At 42.1% G+C, this 26,977-nt stretch overlaps 1 protein-coding gene across 2 annotated transcripts in view; it reads left to right on the top strand.

Annotated features, from left to right (window-relative positions):
• LOC132825847 (serine/threonine-protein kinase Nek6-like) overlaps positions 1 to 26,977 on the top strand; it is a 277,685-nt gene that overhangs the window by 37,745 nt on the left and 212,963 nt on the right. The window lies entirely within an intron of this gene.

Raw genomic sequence — 26,977 nt, forward strand, 5'->3', positions numbered from 1 at the left:
TTCCTAACATTTTATTATTGCCTTTTATAATCAATTAGAATAAAATATGTTTATGTAAATAGTCTTTTTTACAGTTCATCTTAGCTTGTCAAACGTCTTAACTGCCTGTACATCTATAGTAAGTATAGGATTCTATGACTGGTAAGAAGCCTCTTTTATCACTGTGAGGCTGAGGAATTGCAGCACTTCTCTGATGTGAATAAATCATAGTAGTTTCCATCTGCCATAGACTCTCAAAAAAGGAGATTTTAAATGTTAGAAACACACACTCGTCCCTTGGCATTTTAAAAGAAACTTGACAAAAAGTTTTGCTGCAAGTTTTAACATTGCATGTTTTGCTTATCAGTTATGATTTATAAGTGCAATCTGTTTTGCACTGTAACTTATGACCTGGTTAAATTTCTTTAAATACTAAAATAAATCTTTTCCTAATGGACCCTGGTCTCCGAAAGCTGTTTTGTCCTACCTTTACTTCCCAAAGGTGGAGGATCATATCCTAATGAACTGAATGCCCTGGGCTCAGTAACTCATCTATGTGAGCAATCTATATTTGTTAGCTTTGGCTCAGTTGGTAGCTCTCACCCCTGTGTTTGAAAGTCAAGGGTTCAAGTCCTACTTGGAGATTTGAGCACAAAAATCTAGGCTGATAGTCCAGTGCTGTACTGAGGGGTTGCAGCATTGTTGGTGATACTACTGTCTATTGGCTGAATTGTTAAATCATTGGAATAAACATAGCAGACTCCACAGTCTTGTTTCAGAAAATGACTAACTGAGTTATTCCTGGTGTCATTCCTCAATCAGCTTCAAAAGAACACATTGTGGGAGCTTGCTGTGTGCAAATTGGTTGCCACCTTTCCTAGAATTGAACATTTGAAAATACTTCACTGGCTATCATATAGTTTGGAGTATGAATTGTGCCTCATAAATGCAGATCTTTTGTACATCTTATCCTGGGTAATGAATGTTGATGAGCCATCAATAGGCAGGTCCTAAGCCAACTCCAATGCTTCCAAAGTTTTATAACTGCCCAACTTCCTTGGTGTGGCACAGGAAATAAGTATTATGTTGGGACCAGTGCCTCTATCATATTTAACAAAGTTTACACTGGATATTGTTTTAATGTGGAAAAGTTTGCGACTTTTATGAATTGAAAGCAAAATCTAAGCAGTTGATAAGCAGCTATATTTAAATCCAGACAGAAAAGTAGTCAACAAACACTTTGAAAATCTGAATTTGTAGCAGGTCTAGATTGATAGACAAGCAAAGTCTTGAGGGATGCAAAATATCAATCTCATGTTAAGTATCCGAGCAAAAATATTCATCTCTTCAGAAAATATCCTCTGCTACATTATGAAAAATTGAAACTGTTGGTTCTGCGTTTTAAAAAGATGGATTGTTATTTTACTCATTTTGGAATAAAAGTTGCAAACCAAATTTCTGCAGTTTTGGAATTGACTGAAACCTAGTCCGATTTTTTTTTCCCTCTTTCCCTCAAGGATTCCTTTCTTGGTACAGTAACCTCACTATCTCTGCAAAGCCACAAGAGCTTGTAGTCACAATATGGGACATTTAATTGATGATTGTGTTTTTAATATTGCCATAAAATAAAGATCCCAGGGATGAGCATAAACTTGAGCAGAAGAATGCCGTTGAGAAACATATTAGCCATGATTGAATGGTAGAGCAGACTCAATGGGCTGAATGGCCTAATTTCCTCCTATGTCTTATCTTCTTAGGGCATTTAAATTGTAAACTGAAGCATAATTACATGTTTTGTACAGACACAAGCAAATTTTACTTATACACAGATACCATGAGACCACTCTCAGAATATACAGTAACACAATAAGAATAATGCATAATGTCCATCTGCACCCACCCTCACTAGAAAGCTCTTTATGGTAAAAGTTTGTTCAAGTGCAATGAGTTACATACGTCAGATAATAGCACTGTAGAAGATCTATGCGCAACTCCAGCAGCACCATGATAACCTGGATCTAGTCACTCTGCTGGCTTCAATTCTATATAATGAAGGGATCCCATGTAACATCTGATGTAGGGGATATGATCAAGAAGTTTGTGGATGATAAGAAAATTGATGGGGTGGTAAGTAGTGAGGAGGAATCGATGGGCTGTTCAAGTAGGTGGAGAAGTGGCAAGTGGATTCATGCTGGAAAAGTATGAGGGTGATGCACTTTGGATGGGCTAACAAGGCAAAGGATTGCACTGTGAATGGTAAGACCCTGGAAAATACTGAAGACCAGAGGGACCTCGATGTGCATATTCACAGAGCCAGAAGAAGCAGCGTGGATAGATAAAGGTGATTTAGAAAGTACGTGGGATACTTATTTGCCTTTATTAGCTGAGGTACAGAAGAAAGATCAGGGAGGCGATGCCAGAAATCTCTCAAATTTTGGTCAAGCCACAACTGGAGGACTGTGCAAGGAGAATACTTTTTGACTCCGAGAGTGATGGGACTCTGGAACACACTACCTGAAATGGTAGCTGAGTCTTGTAACATTTTAAGCAGTATTTCGATATTCACTTATGTTGCCATAGCTTCTTGGGCTATTGGCCAAAAGATGGAAATTAAGGATTAGTATAGGCAGATCTTTGTTGATTGATGTGGACCATGATGAGCTGAATGGCCTTTTTCTGTGCTGTAAATATCTGAGTCTATGTTCTGTTTCAAATTACTTTTATTTTCTAAAGAAGTCTGTTGTACTGTCATAGCCAGAAAATCCATTCTCGAAATTCTATTGATATTACACCCTCAGTCACTACCATCTGTGTTCTCCGTTCACTGGATCATGCCACTTCCATGCAACATTTCATGCTTGTCTAGGGGAATGTTCCAGAAATGAGAGAATTCAGTTATAAGTACAGATTTGAGAAGTTGGTACTGTTCTCCTTGGAGTGGAGAAGGCTAAGAGGACGTGGAACTTATCAAAATGAGGTAGCTGGACAGAGAAACTGGTTCCTCTTAAAATGATTGAGAACAAGAGGGCACAAATATAAGATGATATACAAAATAGGCAAATGTGATATGAGTGAACTTTTTTCAGCAGTGTGTATTTATGATCTGGAATATGCTGCTTGGAAGTGTTCTTTTAATCTACTCATGGGACTTGGACATCACTGGCTGGGCCAACATGTATTGCCATCTTTAGTTGCCCTTGAGAACATGGTGGAGGTAGGATCTATTACGATATTCATGAGGGCATTAGATGGTTACTTAGATAGAAGTGACATTCAGGGTTATGGGGAAAAGCCAGGAGACTGACACTAACTGATAATGCTGCTCATTCATGAGCCGGTGCAGTCACAATAGCCTGTCCAGCCTCCTTCTGTACTCTAACAATCCTGTGGTTCTATCTCACTGGAGCACATATCACAAAACATGAAATGGTTGACTTGCAGATCACACTGTTGTACAAATTTCCCATTTCTTTCAGATGACAGATATTTTGCAACTTGTTCAGATATAAATAAGAATCAGAATTTTCTGGATTATATGAGGACATTGTAATGCCTAACCACACATATGAACCGGGAAAATAAATAGTAGATATAAATATTAACTTGAAACATGTAATAGCAATAAAACAGTAGTAAAAAAATGTTTTGTTTAACATATTTAATGATTGTATATTCAGTATTTCCATAATTGCCCAGCTAAACATCTGCTGATGACGCTGAGTTGTTTGGGTTCTACTCAAAAAAATTTCAGACAGCTGTTTATTCAGACAATAGGTTTCTGGACTGGACAGGTTATAGCGTACAGTAGAATAGTAATATGAGATGGTGGCAAATAAATTAAATCTTACTTTTTTAATTTGTGTGGAGTGTTTTCTTTTTGTTTATAAATGTCCCCTTTGCTTAACTGCATCTGGTGATTGAGAATTTTTGTTCCACTCCAGTGACAAGTCAGCACAGTCCAAAAGGAGCACTTTATTGATGTTGGTGTGAGACCTTGGATAAATTATTTTTTATTCATTCACAGACTGTTAGTGTCAGTAGTAATCATTCTTAAGAATGTAGTTTAACTGCTGCAGTCAGTGTGGTGAAGGTACTTCCATACAGCTGTTAAATGAAAGAGTGCCAGAATTTTGACTGAGAATTGTGATCTAATTCCCTTCAAGTCAGCATAGTGTATGACTTGGAGGGAAATTAAGAGGTGATGGTACTCCTATACACCTGCTATACTTGTTATTCTCATTGATAGAGATTGCATTTTCAGGAGATCCTGTTGAAGAAGACTTAGTAAGTTGCTGCATTGCATCTTGTATGTAGTCTAATCTACAGTGCACTGAGGTTGTGTGAAAGCAGTAAATCATAGAATCCCTACAGTCTGGAAACAGGCCCTTCGACCCAACAAGTCCATACTGACCCTCTAAAGAGTAACCAACCCAGACCCATTCCCCTACCCTATATTTACCACCAACTAATGCACCTAACCTGCACATCCCTGAACACTATGGGCAGGTTAACATGGCCAATTCACCTAAGCTTTGGGAGGAAACCCACGCAAACACAGGGAGAACATGCAAACTCCACACAAAAAGTCACTTGATGCTGGAATCGAACCCGGGACGTTGGTGCTGTGAGGCAGCAGTACTGAGTCACCATGCTACCCCTTCTTGAAGGAAGTGTGAAACTAAGCTTTTGGGTATCATTTGGGTAAATATAGAAGACACTAAAGCAATACTTGAAGAAGCATACTGAAGACTCCTGGTGAACTCATCCATATTCTTGCCTGATTTATAAGATTCAAGATATATATGTGGATAAAAAGTGGCTCATTCCATCCCTAATAGCGGTTTCTTCATTTAGTCATATGCCAAACTTGTGAAAAATTAACCTGATCACATGGATGAAAGTAGGCTAATCACTTCTCTATACAAATGTGTCAATACAGAAAGGACATGGGTGGCACAGTGGCTCAGTGGTTAGCACTGCTGTCTCACAGCACCAGGGTCCCAGGTTCTATTCTGGCTTCGTGTGACTTTCTGGAGTTGGCACGTTCTCCCCATGTCTGCGTGGGTTTCCTCGGGGTGCTGCAGTTTCCTCCCACAGTCCAAAGATGTGCAAGTTAGGTGAATTGACCATGCTAAATTGCCCGTAGTGTTAGGTGCATTAGTCAAGGATAAATGTAGGGTCTGGGTGGATTACTCTTCGGTGGGTCGGTGTGGATTTGTTGGGCTGAAGGTCCTGTTACCTTACTGTGGAGAATCTAATCAAAGATGAGTAAAAGATGTCAGATGAGTAAAAGATATTAATAGTCTCAGTTCATTCAAAGAGCCAGTACAGGTATGATGGGCCTGTTGACCTCTCTTCATGCTATGGTTATAACCTGATGGCAGCCAACTTTTTAGCACATTATTTCAGATTTCAGTTCAACTTACGCTGTATGAGTTTTGAACCACATAGAGTACAAAGGTAAAGAATATAACAAAATAAACCAGATGTGGTTGCCAAAAGTTTATAATAGCATATGGGTGTATGCAAGTGAATGGCCTTAACATTTTAAATATTGCATATTGTTCCAGAAGTAGCCAATAAAGTTTACAACTTAGTAAATAATCAAATTAAAATGACAGTTGAATGATTTACTTGTAATTGATTTTGAAAAGCCTCTCTATAGGGCTGTGTCAATAAATGAAGAAAGCTAATCTTTCTCTGACACATTGTGGAAGGATTTGAAACCTAATCTTTCTCTCGCCAGATTACTCCAGTTTTTTTTAGGAAATTGCAATGTTCTTAAATATGGACCAAATCTCCTCCAACAACCTAAACTCTGACTGTTTGCCAGTGCCTAATAAATAGTTGCTGAACACAGCATAAGAATAGAGAAAGGGTAAATATAATGGGCCCCAATAATTAATCAAACTACCCAACGATAAATCAATGACAGAAAAATTAATCATAACCACTGCACCCCAATTATTCACTGGTACATACATGCCAAGTATGCTTCAGTACTTCTTATAAAAGTTTAACCCAATATGTATATGGCTGCATTTGCAATATGTTGAAGTGCTATCTGGAATCCGTAAGGCAAATCCATGCTGGAGCTGTTATACATACAATCCAATTCTCTGTAACAAGCCACACGCTTTTTCAGTCTCATTGGAAATGATCCGACTACTTTCACTTCATGTCCAATTACTTCTGCTTTGAACGTAATGCGGAAAGTTGCATCAGTTGTAACATGTCTATGTTGTCTTTTTTTAAAATCTCCACTCTCTGATGTCATGTAGCATTTATTTCAGCTGACTCCAGCCCTGGTTTCTAGCTGGGTATCAAGTTGAACAGCCCCAGCAAATGCTACATTCCTTCTCACCCAGTTTGAAGGCAATCTTGAAGCTCCAGTGAGCAGGTTAGGTTTATACATTCATTATTTATTATAAACAGAAGCCAGATGTGATTTGACAACTAATATTTAACTATCTCCTCATCTGTGAAAAAGCAGCTAGCCCAGTGTTGTTAGTATTTTAATAACTTGTATTGAGTGTAAGAACAGTCCAATATGTTGCTCTTCTTATGTGTCTAAGAGGAACATTTTGAACTATGTGAACTTGAGTGGGGTCTTGATGGTAAAAATCTAGTACTGCTAATAGTACTGGCCGGAAGATTTGGATGTGATAGATTGAGTATCTTTAATACACATTAGATATAGTACAACATTTGCAGCCTTTAAATAAACCCAACAATAGCAGTGGATACGGCACTTAACATCTTCCCATAGGAAGCTGGAGAAGCAGAATAGATGACAAAGCATTATATGCCATGCTGACTGAATTTGGGATGATCATAAACACCAGCACAGACCAGTTGGGCTGAATAGACTGTTTCTCTTCTGTACTGTTTCTGTAATTCCATAATATCAGGCCAATCCTATTACAGTAACTGCAAGTAGAATGATCCTTTCTGTAGTTGGTATGAGATTAACTCCAAACTCTTTTAACTTCTTGACTCATTGTTTTTCAGCGTTTAATAAAACTTTTTCCCAGAACATCTGAGGCAGCCCCTCCACTCAGAGACTAAGCTGCCGTTGGAATATTTGCAAATGCTATAAAAGAGAGATGGAAGTGAGCTGCAGGCACCTGAGTTCAGGTTCCTGTAAATAATTGACTTTACCAACTTTTAATGCTTTCAGTGCAGTGTAAATATCAATGTGCCTTGTTTAACCCCATGTCTTTGCAACTTCCTTCAGTTATTTGGTCTGTGACCACAAAGAAGATATAAGTGAAAGTACTGTCAATAATAAAAGCCTATAGTGCTGGAAATGTAGAACCATTTGATCAACTTCCCACTCAAAGATTAACCTTATTTTATGGTGCTGATTGATCTGTTGTGCCCTTCCTGTTTTAATTTCAGATACACCCAGTATTTGCATTTTCTCTCTTTATCTCTTACAATATTTAATCCCTGTCAATCTAAATGGCAGCCAAACACCTAATAAGATACCAATTTTTGCACAAAATATGAATACATTTCCTTTCTGAAAAGATATTTGACATGAATATTTTAGTACTGGATTCAGCTTGTGCAGTAAAACGGGAAGGATAGTTGTCTTAATTTGAATAAAATATTCTTTTTCTATTTTGATTCTTATCCTCTCACATACATTGTATTTGTTGACAGAGCAGGTAAGTAGATCTAAGCCTCTCCTATGTTCACCACTTCTAATCTTACTCTGGTTTGATGGAGAGGAGATTTGTCTACAGTAAGATGTCTGTAGGAAATGAGTCAATTTCTACTTAAAATATTCTCAGAATATGAACAGACAGGCAAGGCTAGTATTTATTATGTATCCCTAACTGCCTTTGAAAAAATGAGGGGGTGGTTGAGTTGCCTTCTTCATGGTGTAGGTGAACCCACGATACTTATAGGAAGTACAGGATTTTGACCTAACCAGAATGAAGGGAGGGCAGTAATATTGCCAGTCAGGATAATGCATGTCCGGGAGGGGAATTTGCAGGTGACCGTGTCCCCATATGTATGCATCCCTCATCTTTATGCTTGCCACAAATTACCAATTTGGCAATTTGCTGCAATGTGTTTGTGGGTCATAGCCATGGGATGCTGATGGTGGAGGGAGTGAATGTTTACGGTGATGGTTGGACATCAAATCAAATGGACTATATTGACTTGAATGATGTTGCTTTTGGTCAGTGTTTTTGCAGCTGCACTCATCCAGTGAAATAGAGAATATTCAGAGCATGCTTGACCTGTGCCTTGTAGATGATGGAGATACTCCATGGAGTCCAGAAGGATGCCACAATATAACCAACCTCTAGGCTGCTCTAGTACTCACAGTATTTCTGTGGCTACTGCAGTTGAACTCACCATTTTGGTGCATCCACCATTGTTTTTTTATTAAGAACTTAATGTAAGTCATAAACATTGAGAGGATTTGGTGCCTGTGACTCCCCTTAAATGTGTGTTTGAAATATCATCACCTTTTAGCTCCCATCTTACCAATTGCTGGAAAGACATCTAACAACGATGACGTGGCTGTATAGAGGATCTGTGATGGAAGAACAGATAAAATGAATCAGGGCACCACAACAGAGGAGAGAAGAGAAGCATTTGTAGGGAATTTTCCAATCTGGAGACATGAGAGTTTGCTACTTAGTGAAAAAGCTTTGTTGTAGTAAATGGCTGACTTTCAATTTCACACTGGCTGTTGGATGCATTTATTTTTCATAAAATTCCAGGATAACATTGGAGGCTTGGTTATTACACTGACAATGAACTTTTATTTTCATCTGAAGTTTATAAAACAGATAGAAAATACTGTACTGGGTATGCATAGTAAACCAGTCAGTATGGATGATGTTTAATATTAATGTGCTTTTCCCTTTTAGATACTCACTGGTCTACACATTTCCAGCATTTTTGTTTCTAATTTGGGAGCTGCAGCTGTCCGCACATGTTTTTAATCTCAATTTGTGAAGAGAATCTGGCTTCTGAATGAAACAAAGTAAAACGACCCATATACCACAAGAAAGTGTTTGTATACTACAGTACAGCTGCTTCGAATTAATAAAAAAAGTGACTTAATAATTTGCAGTCCTGCATCCCCAACACACTACAAACTTATCAGCAATGACCCATAAACTAAACAAAATGTTAAAACTGCCATTGTGCTTTGATTCTTGAGATACTGATCTTCAGGCTGATTAATCCTGAACTCTGAGTGAGTCTCCAGTACTTTATGGAGGCTATTGGTGAAATTGTGCAATCCTGCTCCAACTCAGTTAGTCAAAATGAATGCAAAGAATTCCACCCCCATTTTAAAATCCTAACATGCCGTTACACTGTAGGCATCATGAGTTGTCAGTTTGCCTGTGATCAACAGTGCCAACGGAAGTCTGCTTTCCACTTTCAAAACAGGGGAAGGGAAGAAAGGTAGAACAGAACCTCCTAATGAAGAAATATTGTCTTATTCTTTGCAATGCTAAGATTACCAACTCTGGTTGGACGTATTGCTGGAGAACTCAATGCATGATCTTCTATCTCTGAACATGCTGCTGCCACTCTGCCCTCATGTGTTACACGTGTTGATGAATCTCCTTCCTTTTTAGTGCAGTGTACGCAGTTTCTTCATTATTTAATTAAATGGTTCTTCACTGTCAGTCAAACAACAATTTCCTTGTTTCTAATACAGTTACAGGAAATGGAAGTGCTTCTAGAGCATGAAATCAATTATATACAGTTATTATCAAAACTTTGGTGATTTTTCTCTTGGTTCTCTCAGGAAGGCAGCCTGGAGGTTAACCTTTAATTTCTCAACACTCGAGGCCATTCCTGGAACATCAGCAGCCTCAAGGCTGTGCCTTTAGATGTAGAGCCCTACCCTCTGAAGCCTTCTCTGTACAACTCACTATCTCTCATTCTCTTGCAATCTACCACGTTGATCAAGTACTTGAGAAGCAAATGCACAGGAGGGATTTAATAGTCAAAACACTGTTTTCGAAAGAGAGAAAGAAAATGATAGCTAACCTGTTACAAAATTTATTTTTTAAAATTTAAAAGCCAAGGTGAAAAGTTAAAGGTGAAAAGCTGGAGTACAAAGCTGCAGCGATGTTGTAAAAAGTTAAAGAAGACCAGATTGATAAATCAGCGAGCAGTGATTGAGTAATGTTGAGCCTGCCTTGTAAAGGCTGACAGATTGCGCATGATAGAAATAAATGAGATGTGATAAAGGCTCATAATTCATTCTTGTTGCTTGGAAACTTGGGTTCCACAGTGGAGGAAAATACATAGCTTAAATTTGTATTTGTACTTGTGGGTTGTTTGTGTGAAGAAGAGTTTCTAGTTTCATTTTATATTTGCTCTGTGAGTGGCTTGGATGTCTGAAGATTTGTTTACATGCAATTAAATATGTCTTTAAAAGAATTGGGGTGAAGAGTTCAGTGTATTAGAACAAAAGATAGAAGAGGAAAAAATAAACTACTGTTGCCTAATGACAGATGTTCAGCATCACAAAGTCAAAACCATCCAGAAACAGTTAAGCAGTATGTAGGTCTATACAGAGAGAAAAGGTCTATACCAGCAGAAGTGCCGTTAATGGCAGTCTTCAAAGCAGTGAGTGATGAAGAAAACTACTCTGAGCTGCTTAGAAAAAAAAAACCCTCCAGAAGCAGGATATTGTGAAAGGCATGAATGTAATGAATCAAAGTTAAATGTTAGAGGGTTTCAGTAAGAGACATTGACTCTATGCTATTTTATTTAGTTAATGCGGAAATAGAGTCCTAGAGATGTACAGCATAGAAACAGACCCTTCAGTCCAACTCACCAATCCAAACAGATATCCTAAATTACTCTAGTCCCATTTGCCAGCACTTGCCTTTATCCCTCTAAACCCTTCCTATTCATGTACCAATCCAGATGCCTTTTAAATGTAATTGTACCAGCCGCCACGATTTCCTCTGACAGCTCATTCCATACATGCACCACCCTCTGCATGAAAACATTGTTCCTTAGGTCCCTTTTAAATTTTTCCCCTCTTACCCTAAACCTATGCACTCTAGTTCTGGACTCCCGCATCCCAGAGAAATGACCTTGTCTTTCGTGATTTTATAAACCTCTATATAGCCTCTGATGCTCCAGGGAAAACAGTCCCAGCCTGTTCAGCCTCTCCCTAGAGCTCAAATCCTCCAACCTGGCAACATCCTTGTAAAGCTTTTCGGAACCCTTTCAATCTTCTACAAATAAACCAACAACAACGATACCAAGTGAACAAGCAGTATTGGAGTGGAGACGGTTGAGGGCACCTCAAATGTAACATACAGAAAATAAACAGAAACCACACAGTAACAGAAGCAACAATGATCAGTCTTTGTCCAGAGTGACTCCAACAGTGATCCTCTTAGCAGTGATGTCCTTCAATCAGGTCTGATTGGCCACCATGGTTTCTGCAATGGATTTTGTGTGGAAAGTAGAAATATGGCGAATAAGTGTTCATTGTTAAGATGGTGAACATTCCATTGATGGTAAACTAAGCCATTATCTTTATCAGTTAACAAAAGATGGGAGGTTCTTTTAAGAATTTCTGTTAATCTGTGATACTTCCCGTTTTTCCTGGACTTTCCAGTTGCAGCGTTCATTTTCCTAATTCCATGTCTTAAACCATTACTGTTCACCTTGATCGTTATCTTGCAACAGCATGCTAACATACCTCCCAGTCATTTGTAGAAAGTAAAAGATTATTCTGTGATTGGTTTTGCAGGTTAAAAAAGAGGAGTGAAACATAGTTTGCTTGGGATGGAGATCCATTTTGGAGACATATCAAAGAAAACTGTCGTTAGAGGTTCTGATTTGTGAAACTATTGCTTTAGGAGTCTGGGGACCTCCTGCAAATAGTGTAACGACATTGTTGAGGTGGAAATATCCACAATCTGAGGAAGAGGTAACAGTTGCTTGGGAAGGAGTATCTAGGAATAAAATGGTGACTTAGCTCAGACAGTGGGAATGACATTTGGGAAGGAAAAGTCTGCAAAAGGGGCATTTTGAGAAATGTCAGTGAAGGATTTCTCCGTCTGGTCTGAATGAAATCAACTCCTTTCTTACTTTCTTGCCTTCTGCGCATTGCGTGGCAGTGCAAACCCCTGGAACATCCAAGGAAAATTCAAGCCCTCCTCATTTACAGTGGGCTAGGAAATAAAGAGCCATACATTCAAGAAAATTTCATGTAGTCATGTTAACAACCAAAACTGCTGGAATGGGAAGTGGTTGACACATTGCGTTTTATCATTCCCTCCCCCCCCCCCCCCCCCCCCACCCCCCCATTCCCGCCTTCTGCCATACCTTTTGGTTTAATTACTCACAGGATGTGGTTGTTGCTGGTTGAATCAACATTCATTGCTCATCCCTAGTTACCCTTGGGAAGGTGGTGGTGAGCTGCCTTCTTAAAATGCTGCAGTCCATTTGGTATAGGAGCACCTATGATGACACTAGGGTGGGGTTCCTGGATGTTGAAACAGCGACAGTGAAGTTATGGCAATATATTTCCAAGTCAGTTCAGTGACAGACTTGGAGGGGCACTTCAAGGTGGTGGTGTTGCTATTACCTGCCGAATGCTTTCTTCCAGATGTATAATAGTGTCAACTATGGGTCAGGTGGTACCACATTCGACCATTGAGCTGAAGGGAGAGGCTGAACAGGCTAGGGCTGTTTTACCTGGAGCATTGGAGGTGGTGGGGGGTGGGGGGGGGAGGGGGGTGGTGGTGGTGGTGGTGACCTTATAGAGGTTTATAAAATCATGAGGGGCGTGGATAGGGTAAATAGACAAAGTCTTTTCCCTGGGATGGGGAAGTACAAAACTAGAGGGCACAGGTTTAGGATGAGAGGGGAAAGATATAAAAGAGACCTAAAGGGCAAAATTTTCATGCAGAGGGTGGTGCTTGTGTGGAATGGGCTGCCAGAGGAAGTGGTGGAGGCTAGTACAATTGCAACATTTAAAAGGCATCTGTCTGGGTATATGAATAGGAAGGGTTTGGAGCGATATGGACCGGGTGCTGGCAGGTGGGACTAGTTTGGGTTGGGATATCTAGTTGGCATGGACGGGTTGGACTGAAGAGTCTGTTTCCATGCTGTACATCTCTAGGACTCTACGACTCCATGATTCAATAAATTGTGGATTCAGGGAGCAAGCCACGAATTAAACACAAGAATCTAGGCTGACACTGCAATTTTGCATTGCCAGAGGTGCTGCCGTTTACACGGCACACTAAAATCTCTGAAGGCCCTGTCTGCCAGATCATGTGCCATGGAATCATTTAAAAGAGGAACAGAGAACCTCTTCCATGTTTAAACAAGATCACTTCAAGCATTCTGTATGCTGTTTAAATGTTTATGTAATTGGAATGCTCAGTAATGAAGAATGCATAAGCTCCAGTGCTTTAATTAGGCCATATAGCTTGTTATTTCCAAGATTCTCTCACACACTTTTGTTTTGAAACTGATCAGGTGATCATTTTGAAGTAAATGATGGAATTAGCAATGTGCTATGACACTGACTGCACCCTATCAGATGGACATAAAGGATCCCACACACAATTTGAAGAGGAAGGAAGTTCTGCAACATTTATCTCCCATCCAGTTATCAGATTGTCTGGTCATTGCTGTTTCTGGGAGCTAGCTGGGTTCAATTTAGTTGCAGTGTTTTCTATTACAAAGCACTTGATTGGCTGCAAAGTATTTGGATTGTCTGAAGGTGGTGAAAGATGCCACCCCAAGTGGCCGGAGTTGGAAGGTGGTTCAGGTGGTTCTACCATGGTGTTAATAATGTGAAAGCTGCGGGTCCAAAATCCTCTATACACACACACACACACACACACACACACAGTTTGTGTTGAGCCCCAGTGTGGGGGTGTTTACCATGGAAGGCTGATTTAGACAGATTTTTAGTCTACAAGGAAGTCGATATGAGGGTTATTGCTGGGATGGGAGGTATGCACGTTGATACAGTGATGACAAGGAAAGTAAGTTTAAAGTGGACTTCAAAACAAAATAGGGATAGAAATAGGTTAAGTGAATGGCAAAATTTTGGAAGATGGAGAATACTGTGGAAGAACTTGAAGTTTTCCATTTTGGCAGGAAGAATAGAAAAACTGTACATTATTTAAATGGCGAGAGACTACAGAGCTCTGTAATATGAGGGGAATCTGGGTGTCCTAGTACATGAGTCAAAAAATTGTAGTATGCAGACTCAACAAGTGATTTAAGAAGGTGAATAGAATGTTGCCATTCATTACGGTAAATCAAGTATAAAAGTAGGAACGGTTTTTTCAACAAATATAAATGAGACTGTGTTTGGAGCACTCTGTCCAGTTTTGGTCTCTTTACTTGAGGAAAGTTACAAGTGCATTAGAGACAATTCCAAGAATGTTCACGTGACTGAATCCTGGCACAAAAGGGTTAACCTATGTGGAAAGGTTGGACAGGCCTGACCTTATATCTGTTGGAGTTTACAAGAATGAGAGGTGATCTTATTGCAATATGTAAGATCCTGTGACAGTTCGACACGCTGAATATAGAGTTGATGTTTGCCCTTGTGGGAACATATTTTTCTCTCAGAGGCTCATCATCATGTTCCCCTGACCTGAAACATTAATTCTCTTTCTTTACACAAACATTACCTAGTCTATTGAGCCTTTTCCAGCTTTTTTGTTTCTTTATAATGTCATTTTAGAGAAATGTAGAATACCTGTTGTTGTCCACATACAGCAACTATTTCCTCCCTAACACATTCCATCACTATAAGAATACATAAATGTTCAATGAGAAAGGGACAAATACAGTCCACAAATGAGTTGACATCATCTTTCCCCATACTAAAGATACTTCTTAAACTTATATTCAGACAAAGTGAGTTGTTCGCAAATATAAACATGTCAGAAATGCTTGACAAGTCAATTAACATCTGGTATAAAAGCTAGGCTAACATCTCATTAGAATAGTCTCACTCAATGTGTTTATTAGTCTTCCTCTTTCACTTTCTGGGTAATCTTCAGCATTGTTGAAGTGGTGCCAGTATTTGTTGCTTAGTTATATATCTCTGGGCTAGTTTCTACTTCGCTTGTTCTAACCAAATTCAGGTCTGTTAGATTCATTTCCTTAAGCTCATGTAGCTTGGTTAAAATACTGCTTCATAATGTTAGGTTCTGCTGTTATTTCCCACCAGTATTGCTGACAAAGTGATGAGCGTTTTATTTCTATTAATTAGGTTTAATTTTTTTTATTAGGAAAAATGAATTCATTATAATTTTTTGCCCCTGCATTATGTTAAACAAGACTTCTGATGGGCATGTTCTTTTTCTCAATCTTGTTCAAAATATTCTTTAAAAATTTGATTAATATTCATAGTTGAGCATTTTCTGTGCTGCAAGTATTTCACAAGTTAGATCTTTTTAGAAACAGCAGATTCCATAAGATTATTCATGCATTCCTGTAGCAGCCTTGTTGCAGATGAAATATTGATAACAGCTTGATCTTCATTCTGATCCATTGGTAATGAAGGTTTGATGTTTAATAGTTTTGTAAGGAGGAAGACCCTTCAAGAGATGAGCAGGAATTGGAATTGAACATTTGCATTATTCTGGCTTCATGATTAAAAACGCAAATTCATCACTTCATCAATGAACCCAGAGAGTGACTTACACAAAGCATTTTTTAACAGCAGCTGCTAGAATGGGTCCTAGCCGACTGTAACATGTAACAGTCTGTGATGTAACATGTGAAACAGCCTGTGATGGCGATGAAGTGGATGAATTGTAAACACTTTCTTTGTATATTTGAGTGTTCAAGGCTGTAGGTCACATGGTGGGGGGGGTGTGTGTGGGGGGAGTCATGGGTGTGCTGAAAGTGCGCAGCTGTAAAGCATCATATTAAGTGCAAGCAGAAAGATGTGGAAGGGTTGAAGTGATAATATTAGCCTCTGTACTGGTGCTTGGAAATTATTTCTGTGTCTGATTTGGCTCCAAATGGACCTGATGGATTCCCTTTGGTTTGGGTGGCACATGTCAGAGTTCGAGGTAAGAGGTCAGCTTCTGTTGGTACTTTGGGAGACTACTAAGGTATACGAGGCCTGATCATTTTGTATTCAACAAGTAGAAGGAGGGAGGGAGGAGAGCAAAAATGGATGCTGGAGGCCCAGCTGAAGAAGCGCACTATATTAGGCCTTCAGTGGTCAAACTGTAGCAGGTCATGGCTGTCCGGGCTGCTCTTGAGTCATTGCTCATACAGGTGGCAAAAAAAGAGGTCTTCTTTGCTAATCAAAGATTGTTTGTTTGAATTTGGAAATAAGCCAGTTAGATATCTGGCTAGAAAGAAAAATGCTTGTCAATCCATTATATCTAACAGAGAGTGAGCTGGTACAATGACCTGTGAGTTGAGGAAGATCAATACTAGATTTAGGGAATACTTTGCAGAGTTATACCGGTCGGAGTGCGGTGAAGATGGTGCAGTGAGAATACAGTACTTTTGTGAGAACATGGACCTCCCCGGTATAAACACGAAACAGGCCTCCCTGTTAAATGTGCCTGTGGCGATACGGTAGGTGCAGGGAGCAATAAAGCATCTCCAGAGTGGCAAACCACCGGGACCAGATGGATTCCCGAGTGAGTTTGATGAGGAATTCATAAATGTGTTGGTAGAGCCACTTTTGGGGATGTACAACCATTCACCTACAGGATTGTCTTCTGTCCTCTCTCAGGGAGGCTAACATCTCCCTCATTTTAACAAAGGGGAAAGACCCCGAAGATTGTGCTTCTTACAGACCAATTTCACTGTTGAATGTGGACTTGAAATTTCTGTCAAGTTTGCCGGCCCTGAGGTTGGAAAAGGTATTGTCCTAAATTATGAAAGAAGGTAAGACTGGTTTTATCAAGGGCCGTAGCTCTTCCAGCAATATCTGGAGAGTACTGAACATAGTGTAGGCATGCCAGCGAAGATTGATCCCTGGTTTGGTGGACTCCTTAGGTGTGTAGAATGGCCGTATGTGTTTGGGGTCCTAGAATGCTTGGTCTGGAGGGAGCCTTTGATAGGTGGCTGGCGGTTTTGTACAATGATCCTGAGGTGGCAGTCGTTCCAAATGGTACTAATCTAATAACTTTAGTATTGGGAGAGACAGTCGACAGGGATGTCCTCTTTCACCGCTATTATTTATCTTGGTAATTGAGCCGTTAGCCGAGGCCATCAGGAGGGACCCGGAAATAGTGGCGCCAAGGGTAGGAATGGGGAAGCATAAGATCGCTCTCTACGCTGACGATGTCCTTTTGTTCTTGGCCAATCCGGAGAAATCTCTACCCCAATTGATTCAAAAAATTAATTTATTTGGCACTTTCTCTGGATACAGGATTAACTTCAAAAAATCAGAAACCAAGCTGGTAGGGCGATTAGTGGAGGTGCCTGATCTGAAAGATGGAATGCATTTCCCGTTTAGATGTTCGTCTGAAAGGTTTTCATATTTGGGAATTTCTATTACCCATACCTTCCACCAGCTGTACAAAGCTAACTGTGCACAATTACTGGAGAGGATAAAACAGGATTTGCAGTGGTGGGAGGGACTATCGTTATCATAGTTAGGCCTAATAGCCCTGATTAAAATGAATGTTCTTCCTTGCCTGTTGTACCCCATGAGAATGCTCCCCTTGTTGCTACCCAGACGAGTGGTACGGAGGCTCAGTGGTTGTCTTGGGTCCTTCATTTGGTGTTGTAGGTGCCCCCTAATTAAATTTACTAAATTGCAATTCCCGCAGGGTAAGGGGGTAGGGGTGGACCTTCTAGACTTGAAGAGATATCAAATAAGCACCCTGTTAGTCTATGTGGGTGAGTGGAAATGGGGGATTTGGAGTCAATTTGGCTTGACATTGAAGCCTCACAGTCAAGATGCCCCTTCAGTTAATCTATTTTTCATGAATAAGATGAAATCCATGACCGAGCAGTGTAAAAGCACATTCATTTTGAATACGGTGAAAGCTTGGAGGATGATGAGGTAAGACAAGGCAATTGGCTTAAGACCTCACCATTTACCCCATTGGACTCTGGCTTTAAGGCATGGGAGAATAAGGGAATCACCTGTCTGGGAGATTTATTCTTGGACCTTGTTGCACTGCTGTAGGCTGTAGATAATTTTTCTTTATTTATGTTATGCTCTGGAAAACTAACTGGTATATTAACACTCACCCTGTATCAAGCTTGATGAGGTGGCAGAAAGCTGCTGAAAATTGCTGGAAAAACGCAGAGGATCTGGAGCATCTGCGGAGGGAAATCAGAGTGACAATGCAGCCTCTGAAATGTCCAACTTCTTCTTCGACCAAGGATTCCTCACTGGCGTGCTTGACAGGACCCTTGGCTGTGTCCGGCCCAGCTGCCACACTTCAGCCCTCATGCCCTCTCTCCCCTACCACAACAGTGAGAGGGTCCCCATCGACCGCACCTACCATTCCACCAGCATCCACAACCAGAGGATCATTTGCTGTTATTTCCGCCACTTCCAGCAGGATGGCAGCACCAGCACATTCCCCTCCCTCCACCTCCCCTGTCAACCTTCTGCAGGGATCATTCCCTCTGGGACACCTTGGTCCATTCCCAACACCACCTCATACCCCCACGGTACTTTTCTGTGCAATGCCCGTTTACATTCTCCCTCCTCAGATCCAAGGTCCAGGTGAAGCAGCGATCCACCTGTCCCACTGTATTCACTGCTCACAAAATGGTCTTCTCTACATTGGAGAGACAAAGTACAGACTGGGCAGTTGTTTTACAGAACACCTACGTTTTGCCCACAAAAATGATCCTGAGTTGCCAGTTGCCTGCCACTTCAACACCCCACCCTGTTGCCTGGCCAACATCTCTGTCTCAGGCTTGCTGCAGTGTTCCAGCAAAGTTCAAAGCAAGCTGGAAGAACTGCATCTCGTTCTTCTACTTGAGGACTCTGCAGCCTTCAGGACTCTGTAATAAGTTTAACTATCTTAGGGCTTGAGCACCTTTTCCATATCCTTCCACGACGCCCCCCCCACACCAATCCCCCCCCCACAAATCCCCACACACCAGGCCTTCTCATCACATGGGATGCTATCACAACAGCCCAATACAAATATAAATGGCACCCATTAGAAGCTACTGATTCTCTCAGGCTGATTATTACCTGTTTCTTTGCCCGACTGTTGGGTTCTGTCTCTCTGGGCTCCGTTTCCACTTATTGTTTACTCCTCCCTTCTGCTCCCCACTCTATCTTCAGCATATATACAAACCTTTTCTTAGCTATCTTCAGTTCTGAAGAAGGGTCACAGGACTTGAAATGAAAAGTCAACTTTCTCTCCACAGATACTCTCGATCTGCTGAGTTTCTCCAACTATTTCTGTTCTTGTTTCAGATTTCCAGAATCCATCATTCTTTGGCCATCTTGTGGAAAAAAAACCAATGATTTAAATATCTTGTCAGAAGTCTGGATGACTTATTTCTTTTGGAGATCTGTCTTCCGTTGTAGGCTGTTCAGCGTCATTAACCCATTGTGCTGCGTGAGGTACTATTTAACCTGGTCTTGCCCTGTATTCCTATGCATTTTCTGGAAGTGACTTACTGACTTACAAGTAAAGCTTTTTTAATCGGTGTTCCCCACTTGTGCTTGTGAGATTTTCATGCTCCTCATATTGTATCGGTGATTGCTCGGGTTGAGTATGATTGTCCTCCATAAAGGATGCCTACCTGTGGGCCTTTAGATGGCTGAAGGGGCCAGTTCCAGGATCCACAGTTTCTATTGCAGTGTGGGTATTACACGATAGTGATGGGGGTTGGAAACGATGGTGGGTGGGCCTTCTTGATGCTCTGTCTCTCCTTGCACAAGAGTCAGTGGCACAGTGGAGAGAGTTTTGGTAGTGTATCGTTCCCTGCTGGATGATGTCTCTCCAGTGATTCCGGTTTGTAGCCATGATTTTGCAGTTGTTGATGTTGAGATGAAATTTTTTGAGATTAGTCCGGATGTTATCTTTGAAGCATTTCTTTTAGCCCCTGGAGCACGCTGGCCTTTCTTCAGTGGGAGTACATGATCTGTTTTGGGAGGCATGTGTTGGGCATTCAGATAACATGGCTGGTCCATCAGAGTTGCTGGTGAATTATGGTGGTGATGCTGGCTCTGCTGGCTTCCTCTCCAACGTTGGTTTTAGTGCACTTGTCTTTCCAGGTGGTTCACAGGAATTTTTGGAGAGATCTCTAGCATTGTTCCAGTGCTGTAAGGCACCAACTGTAGGTGGTCCACGTTTCAGCTCCATATAGCAGTGTGGGAAGGATACTGAATTTAGTTTGAGTCTGAATTTAGTCTCCACAATGAAAGGTTCAGACTCCAACCCATGGTTGCTAAGCACTGTCTGAGACATGTCATCATGCAGCAGCCTTGGCAGCTGCCCGAGAACCTGTGGTGGTTAGGTTAAAAGGCCTTAGGTCGATGAAGGCCATGTAAAGCAATTATTTCTGTGCGTGACATTTTTCCTACAGTTGATGCGCTGTGAAGAACATTCTTCTGGATGGGCGGAAGTCATTCTGCTATTCAGGGAGTATTTCCTCAGATAATGGCAGCAGTCTATTGACAAGGACACATACAAGTACTTTGCCAGTGGTTGAAGGAGATGCCTCTGCAACTCCCAGTCAGTCTTGCCATTATTTTTAAATATGGTGCCAATCTGATCATGCGTGAGCTCTGTGGGAAGTTCTTCTTTGAGCCATATCTTCAAGGGCAAAGCTTGTATGTGTTCATGGAATTGTGGGCCACCCTCCTTTAGGATCTCTGCAGGAATCCCATCAGCCCCTACATCCTGGTTGTTTCTTAGGCTCCTTATATCATCTTGTACTTTCTTTACACTGGGATACTCTCCCATATCATCTTGCTGGATCTCTGGGGAATTTGGTTGATGATTTCCAAGTTAACACTGGTATTACGATTCAGGAGTTCTTGTAAATGCTCTCTCCAGCGGGTGTTTATTGCCTCATTGTCCTTAAGCATATTTTGTCTATCATTTAGAGCCTGGGGATGGAGGGGGGTGTTTGAGCACGAGTAGCTTGGAACACGTACTACCTTGGTGGTGCTGAAGACATCTCTTGTGTCACCAGCATCTGCCTGCTGCTGGATTTCCAAGGCCTTATCAGTCCAACAGTCAGTTTTGAGCTCCCTTACCCTCTTCAAGATGTCAGCCTTCGCTTTTGCATCAGCCCCATTGTTATTCTAACCGTCACAGAAGGCTGTCCTTTTCTTGGAGATGAGTTGTTCAATTTCCATCCAGAGTGTGGTGTTGGAAAAACACAGCAGGTCAGGCAGCATCTGAGGAGCAGGAGAATCGATTCCTCAGGATTTTGCCCAAAACGTTGATTCTGCTTCTCCTTGGATGCTGCCTGACCTGCTCTGCTTTTCCACCACCACACGTTCAACTCTGATCTCCGGCATCTGCAGTCCTCACTTTTTCCTGTTCAATTTCCATGTCATTCTCATCAAACCAGTCCACATTTTACTGAGAATGGTCAACTTAAGCAGACTCCAATATTTTCTTAGTTCCTCTGGGTATTCCCAGGGTAGGTTCCTTTTAGCAAGTGAGGCCTGTAGTTGTTGAATGGTGACTGTGTAACCCAGACTCTCAATGTTGAATCTTGGCCAGGCCTGCTTCTTCTGACCCTTTGTCTTTCTCTGTAGTCTGATGGACATTGTGAAACAGATAAGGTGGTGATCAGTCCGGCCGATCATAGCCCTGGTCACATTCACGTCCCAATGGTCCCTGGAGTGAACAATGACATAATCTATGAGATGCTGTTGTTTTGAGTGTGGGTGCCTCCAAGATGCTTTGAATTTGTTTATCTGATGGAAGAGTGTGCCTGAGATGGTGAGGTTGTACTCCGTGTATTTTGTGAGAAGGGCTCCATTGGAGTTGTTGTTGCTAATACCTTCCCTTCCCTTCCCTTCCCTTCCATTCCAAAGGATGTGGTCTCAACCAACCCTCGCATTGAAAGTCTCCAAGAAGAATTATCTTCCCCTCCTTGGGGAATTACTTGGTTACAGAGTGTGTCAAGGTTGGCATAGAAAGTGTCCTTTACTTCCTCCTTGAAGTCAAGGGGCAAAAGTGATCACACTGCGGCTATCTGGTTGTTGGTGAGTATTAGGTGGCTGGTCATGAGTCAGTCATTGATCCCCATGGGAGGTTCAATAGACAATAGGTGCAGGAGTAGGCGGTTCTGCCCTTCGAGCCAACACCACCATTCATTATGATCACGGCTGATCATCCTAATCAGTATCCTGTTCCTGCCTTATCCCAATAACCTTTGATTCCACTAGTCTTAAGAGCTCTATCCAACTCTTTCTTAAAAGTATCCAGAGTCTTGGCTTCCACAGCCTTCTGGGGCAGAACATTCCACACACCCACCACTCTCTATGTGAAGAAGAGGTAACCGATGAGTTGGTTCTGAATTGCGAATCCAACACCTCAATTGTTGGCTCATGAGCAACCTGCCCTTTCCAGAAGAAGGTGTTACTACCTTTCACCTCCTTCAGTTGCCCTTCTTCTATAAGGTGGGTTTCCAAAAGAGCAGCGAGGTCGATTTGACACCTCTTTAGTTCTCTGGCTACAATCGCACTTCTCCTCTCGAGTCAGTCACTGTTAGCTGGGTCCTTCAGGGTTCTTACATTCCAGGTTCCCAAGTTGATTATTTTTCATTTCTGACTGCATGTGGGCAATCCCTCTGGACGCGGTAACCCAGTCAGGGGTTTTGAGGCAGGCTACATTAGGGAGACAGGCCGTCTACTTGCGGAATGTTTCAGAGAACACCTCTGGGACACCAGCACCAACCAATCCAACAGCCCTGTGGCTGAACACTTTAACTCCCCCTCCCACTCCGCCAAGGACATGCAGGTCCTTGGCCGCCTCCATTGCCAGACCATGGCAACACGAAGCCTGGAGGAAGAGTGCCTCATCTTCCGCCTAGGAACCCTCCAAACACAAGGAATGAATGCAGATTTCTCCAGTTTCCTCATTTCCCCTCCCCCCATCTTATCTCAGTCCCAACCCTCGGACTCAGCACCGCCTTCTTGACCTGCAATCTTCTCCCAACCTCTCCGCCCCCACCCCCTCGCTGGCCTATCACCCTCGCCTTAACCTCCTTCCGCCTATTGCATTCCCAACGCCCCTCCCCCAAGTGCCTCCTCCCTACCTTTTATCTTAGCCTGTTTGGCACACCCTCCTCATTCCTGAAGAAGGGCTTATGCCCGAAATGTTGATTCGCCTGCTCCTTGGATGCTGCCTGACCTGCTGCACTTTTCCAGCAGCACATTTTTCAGGCTATTTTTAGGGCAGCCTTTCCAGTTCCGCTCACCGCACTGATCCTAAACAGGGCTGCCCAGTGGTGAGCGGAGCTGCTGAAATGCTCTATCCACCTCATCCAGGAGCAAGACATTGGGATCTGACACCCTCACCCAATGTGTCCATTTGTGACTAGGGGCTTCCCGCTATCCCAGTCCTGCCCTCTCTGCCACTAGCTGATCACCATAGGACTTGTGTCCAGGATGTAAGTAGGCCCGGTGCCTTGGGAGGGTGACTCTGTGTGACATGTTTTGATATGGGGAAGCTGGTGCACAGACAGCCACTACATGGACCTTGGCCGATAGAGGTCAAAGCTCAGTGGCATGGAGACCAAGACAACTGGTGGCTCTTTCCTCTTGCAGCCCTTTATAACTGTTGCGATGCTCTGATATAAGCTCTGCTTTCATCCTCTGCCTGCACCTCTATTGAAGTCTTAGATTATATTAGATTAGATTCGATTGCCTACAGCATGGAAACAGGCCCTTCGGCCCAAACAGTCCATACCGACCCTCCGAAGAGTAACCCACCCCTCTCCGGCTAATGCACCTAACACTATATGGGGCAATTTACCATGACCAATTCACCTGACCTGCACATCTTTGGACTATGGGAAGAAACCAGAGCACCACCACAGAGGCTCCCTGCCTCATTCCTGATGAAGGGCTTTTTCCCGAAATGTTGATTTTCCTGTTCTTCGGGTGCTGCCTGACCTGCTGTGCTTTTCCTGCACCACTCTAATCTTGACTGCTAATGTGTACTATTGTACCGTGGTATATCAATGCTGCTTATGTGTACTGATATACTGGAAGCCTTTCCTGCTCTTTTGCAGTCAAAATGGAGAATTCTCACCTTTTCACAGGTAGAATAGAGGATTCCTGCCAACTGTGAGCAGCTTTTTTGCTGTTTTTGTGGATGAATCCCATTCATGCCTTAAAGAAGAATCACAGAATCCCTACAGTGTGGAAACAGGCCATTAGGCCGAACAAATCCACACCGACCCTCTGAACAATAACCCATCCAGACCCATTCCCCTACCCTATGACTCTACATTTACCCCTGACTAGCGCAACTAGCCTACGCACCCATGATCATTGTGGACAATTTAGCATGGCCAATTTACCTAACCTGCACATCTTTGGAGTGTGGGAGGAAACCGGAGCACCCGGAGGAAACCCACGCAGACCCAGGACGGATGTGCAAACTCCACACACTGTTGCCCAAGGCTAGAATCAAACTCTGGTCTCTGCCACTGTGAGGCAGCAGTGCTAACCACTGAGCCACCATGCTGACCAGAAGAGAAAGGAACAGGAGGTCGTCATTTGATCCCTCAGTCCTGCTGTGCCATTCAATAGGTTCATGGCTGATCTGACATTCCTCACATCCACACTCCTACCTGCTCCCAGTAATCCTTGATTCTCTTACTGATTGAGAATTTACCTACCTCAGCCTTAAAACGTACACAAGGATCCTGCCCCTAGAGCACTCTGTGGCAAGGAGTTTGAAAGAGAAGTGCATGATTCCTGTTCCTGTTGGCTTCACTAACTGAATCTTGATGCGTTATGGTTTGATTAGATTTAGATTAGACTTAGTGTGGAAACAGGCCCTTCGGCCCAACAAGTCCACACCGACCCGCCGAAGCGCAACCCACCCATACCCCTACATTTACCCCTTACCTAACACTACGGGCAATTTAGCTTGGCCAATTCACCTGACCCGCACATCTTTGGACTGTGGGAGGAAACCGGAGCACCCGGAGGAAACCCACGCAGACACGGGGAGAACGTGCAAACTCCACACAGTCAGTCGCCTGAGTCGGGAAATGAACCCGGGTCTACAGGCGCTGTGAGGCAGCAGTGCTAACCACTGTGCCACCGTGCCGCCACGTTTGCTGTTCTTTTCACAGCTTTAATAAATCAATCCTGCCCTTTGTGGCTCCATAGAAGAATTCTGATCCTTTACCTGATTTCCCTAGCCAATTTGCATTGTTTGTGCATGACTAACAATCCCTATTCATTCACTGTTTTCCCTGGAAGAATCCAGCCATCTATGTGGCTGAAATAATGGAAATCATGCCTTTTCTGTGGCTTCAGTTGTCTCCCGACTTTCTTCTTCCAGGAGACTTTTGTCTGTTTCAGCTTCTAATTTGCCCCTCTATCCCTTTAGTTCTGACTTTTTAACATTCCCAGATCAATGGTCTCATTGTAAGTTGCTTCTGTGGTCTTTTATGTCTCTTACAGTTGCCATCTCTTGTGGTGTGTGTTGCTGTGGTGGTGACGCTCAGTCTGAACTCCAAGTGCTTTACTCACTTCTCGCTTCCCAGCTTGTAAACTGCACCTTGTTGTTTTGGAAATTTCCTCTTGCCCATGAGAGATTTTAACTTTACACATGGAGCCTCCAATATCCCTGCACTCTCTGGACTTGACTAAAAAGATTCAGTTTCTTGGCACCCAATGCAATCTTGAGCCATTAAGGTTTGACTCCTGTTCAGCTCCATGGGGTTGCTAGCTCACTGCTGTGCCTGTCTTACTGTGTGGGAAGTGCTTTTTATTCTTTGGCTGAGATTCTTTTTATAGAGCCTTGCCAGGTGGTTCTCTTCTGCAGGATTCCTGAATGTTCATCTCTTTCCCCCGCTGGCTCTGTGCACGAACAATCATCTTGAAGTTGTGTCTTCAGATATCCAGCATTCTGTGGGATGCGGATAAATGGGATCACCACCATTTGGCCCCATGTTATAAGATGAATCGTCATCACAGTGTAAGGTCCATCTGATAGATTTATCATCTTTACTCCTGTGTGCTACTGTCTAATTTTATTGATAGACTGCTAAATACTGAGGAGTTAAAGGTAACAAAGTGAGCTGGTGTTTTTAATTGGTTATTTTAAAATGCACATGTAACATAATTGCATCTAAAAGGCTCTTGCAGCACAGCGATAGTGTCTGGTAATGAAAAAGGAGGCCCGTGCTCAAATCCTCCTCACTCCTGCAATGTGTAAGGACACATCTGAACTGGTTGACTAAAAATATCTATCAAGTAGTTCTTTCTACAAGAAAAGAAGTAGAAAAATGGGGACTGAATAATAATATAGGACCTGTTAGGGCCTATATTCAGCATGAAAATTGAGATGATCTATGATAAATACCTGGATTACACCTGATGTTAAAAAGATACATATAAAGAGTTCTTGTGGTGCTGTGGTAGTGCCCCCACCTCTGAGATAGGAGCATTGGATTCAAGTCTGACATGCTTCAAAGCTATGTTAGAATATCTCTTGGAAAACATCTAAAAATACAGGTCAAGAAAAGCCAGCCAAGAGAAAAAGTATACTTGAGTGGAGTGGCAAGCTCTGTGTAAAGGAAGAAGCAAGCTTGTCCAAAGTACGTTGGGTTTTCCTGTGTGTTTCACAAATAGGCTCAAGTCATCTTTAATGAAGAATATGAAGATATCCTCCTTGACCCAACAAGAATAGCTGATGTGCCTGTTGCTAACATTGCATGTGTATATTGTCCATTTGTATGTACCATTGTATCTAAATGCTTTTATATGCCATTGTTCCTTACCTTGATGAGAGAGAGAACCATCTGCATTCCATTTTCTCTCACACAGATTTACAGGCAGCCTTAAGCC

Source organism: Hemiscyllium ocellatum, chromosome 21 (genome assembly GCF_020745735.1).
Source record: "Hemiscyllium ocellatum isolate sHemOce1 chromosome 21, sHemOce1.pat.X.cur, whole genome shotgun sequence".
NCBI classification, from domain to species: domain Eukaryota; kingdom Metazoa; phylum Chordata; class Chondrichthyes; order Orectolobiformes; family Hemiscylliidae; genus Hemiscyllium; species Hemiscyllium ocellatum.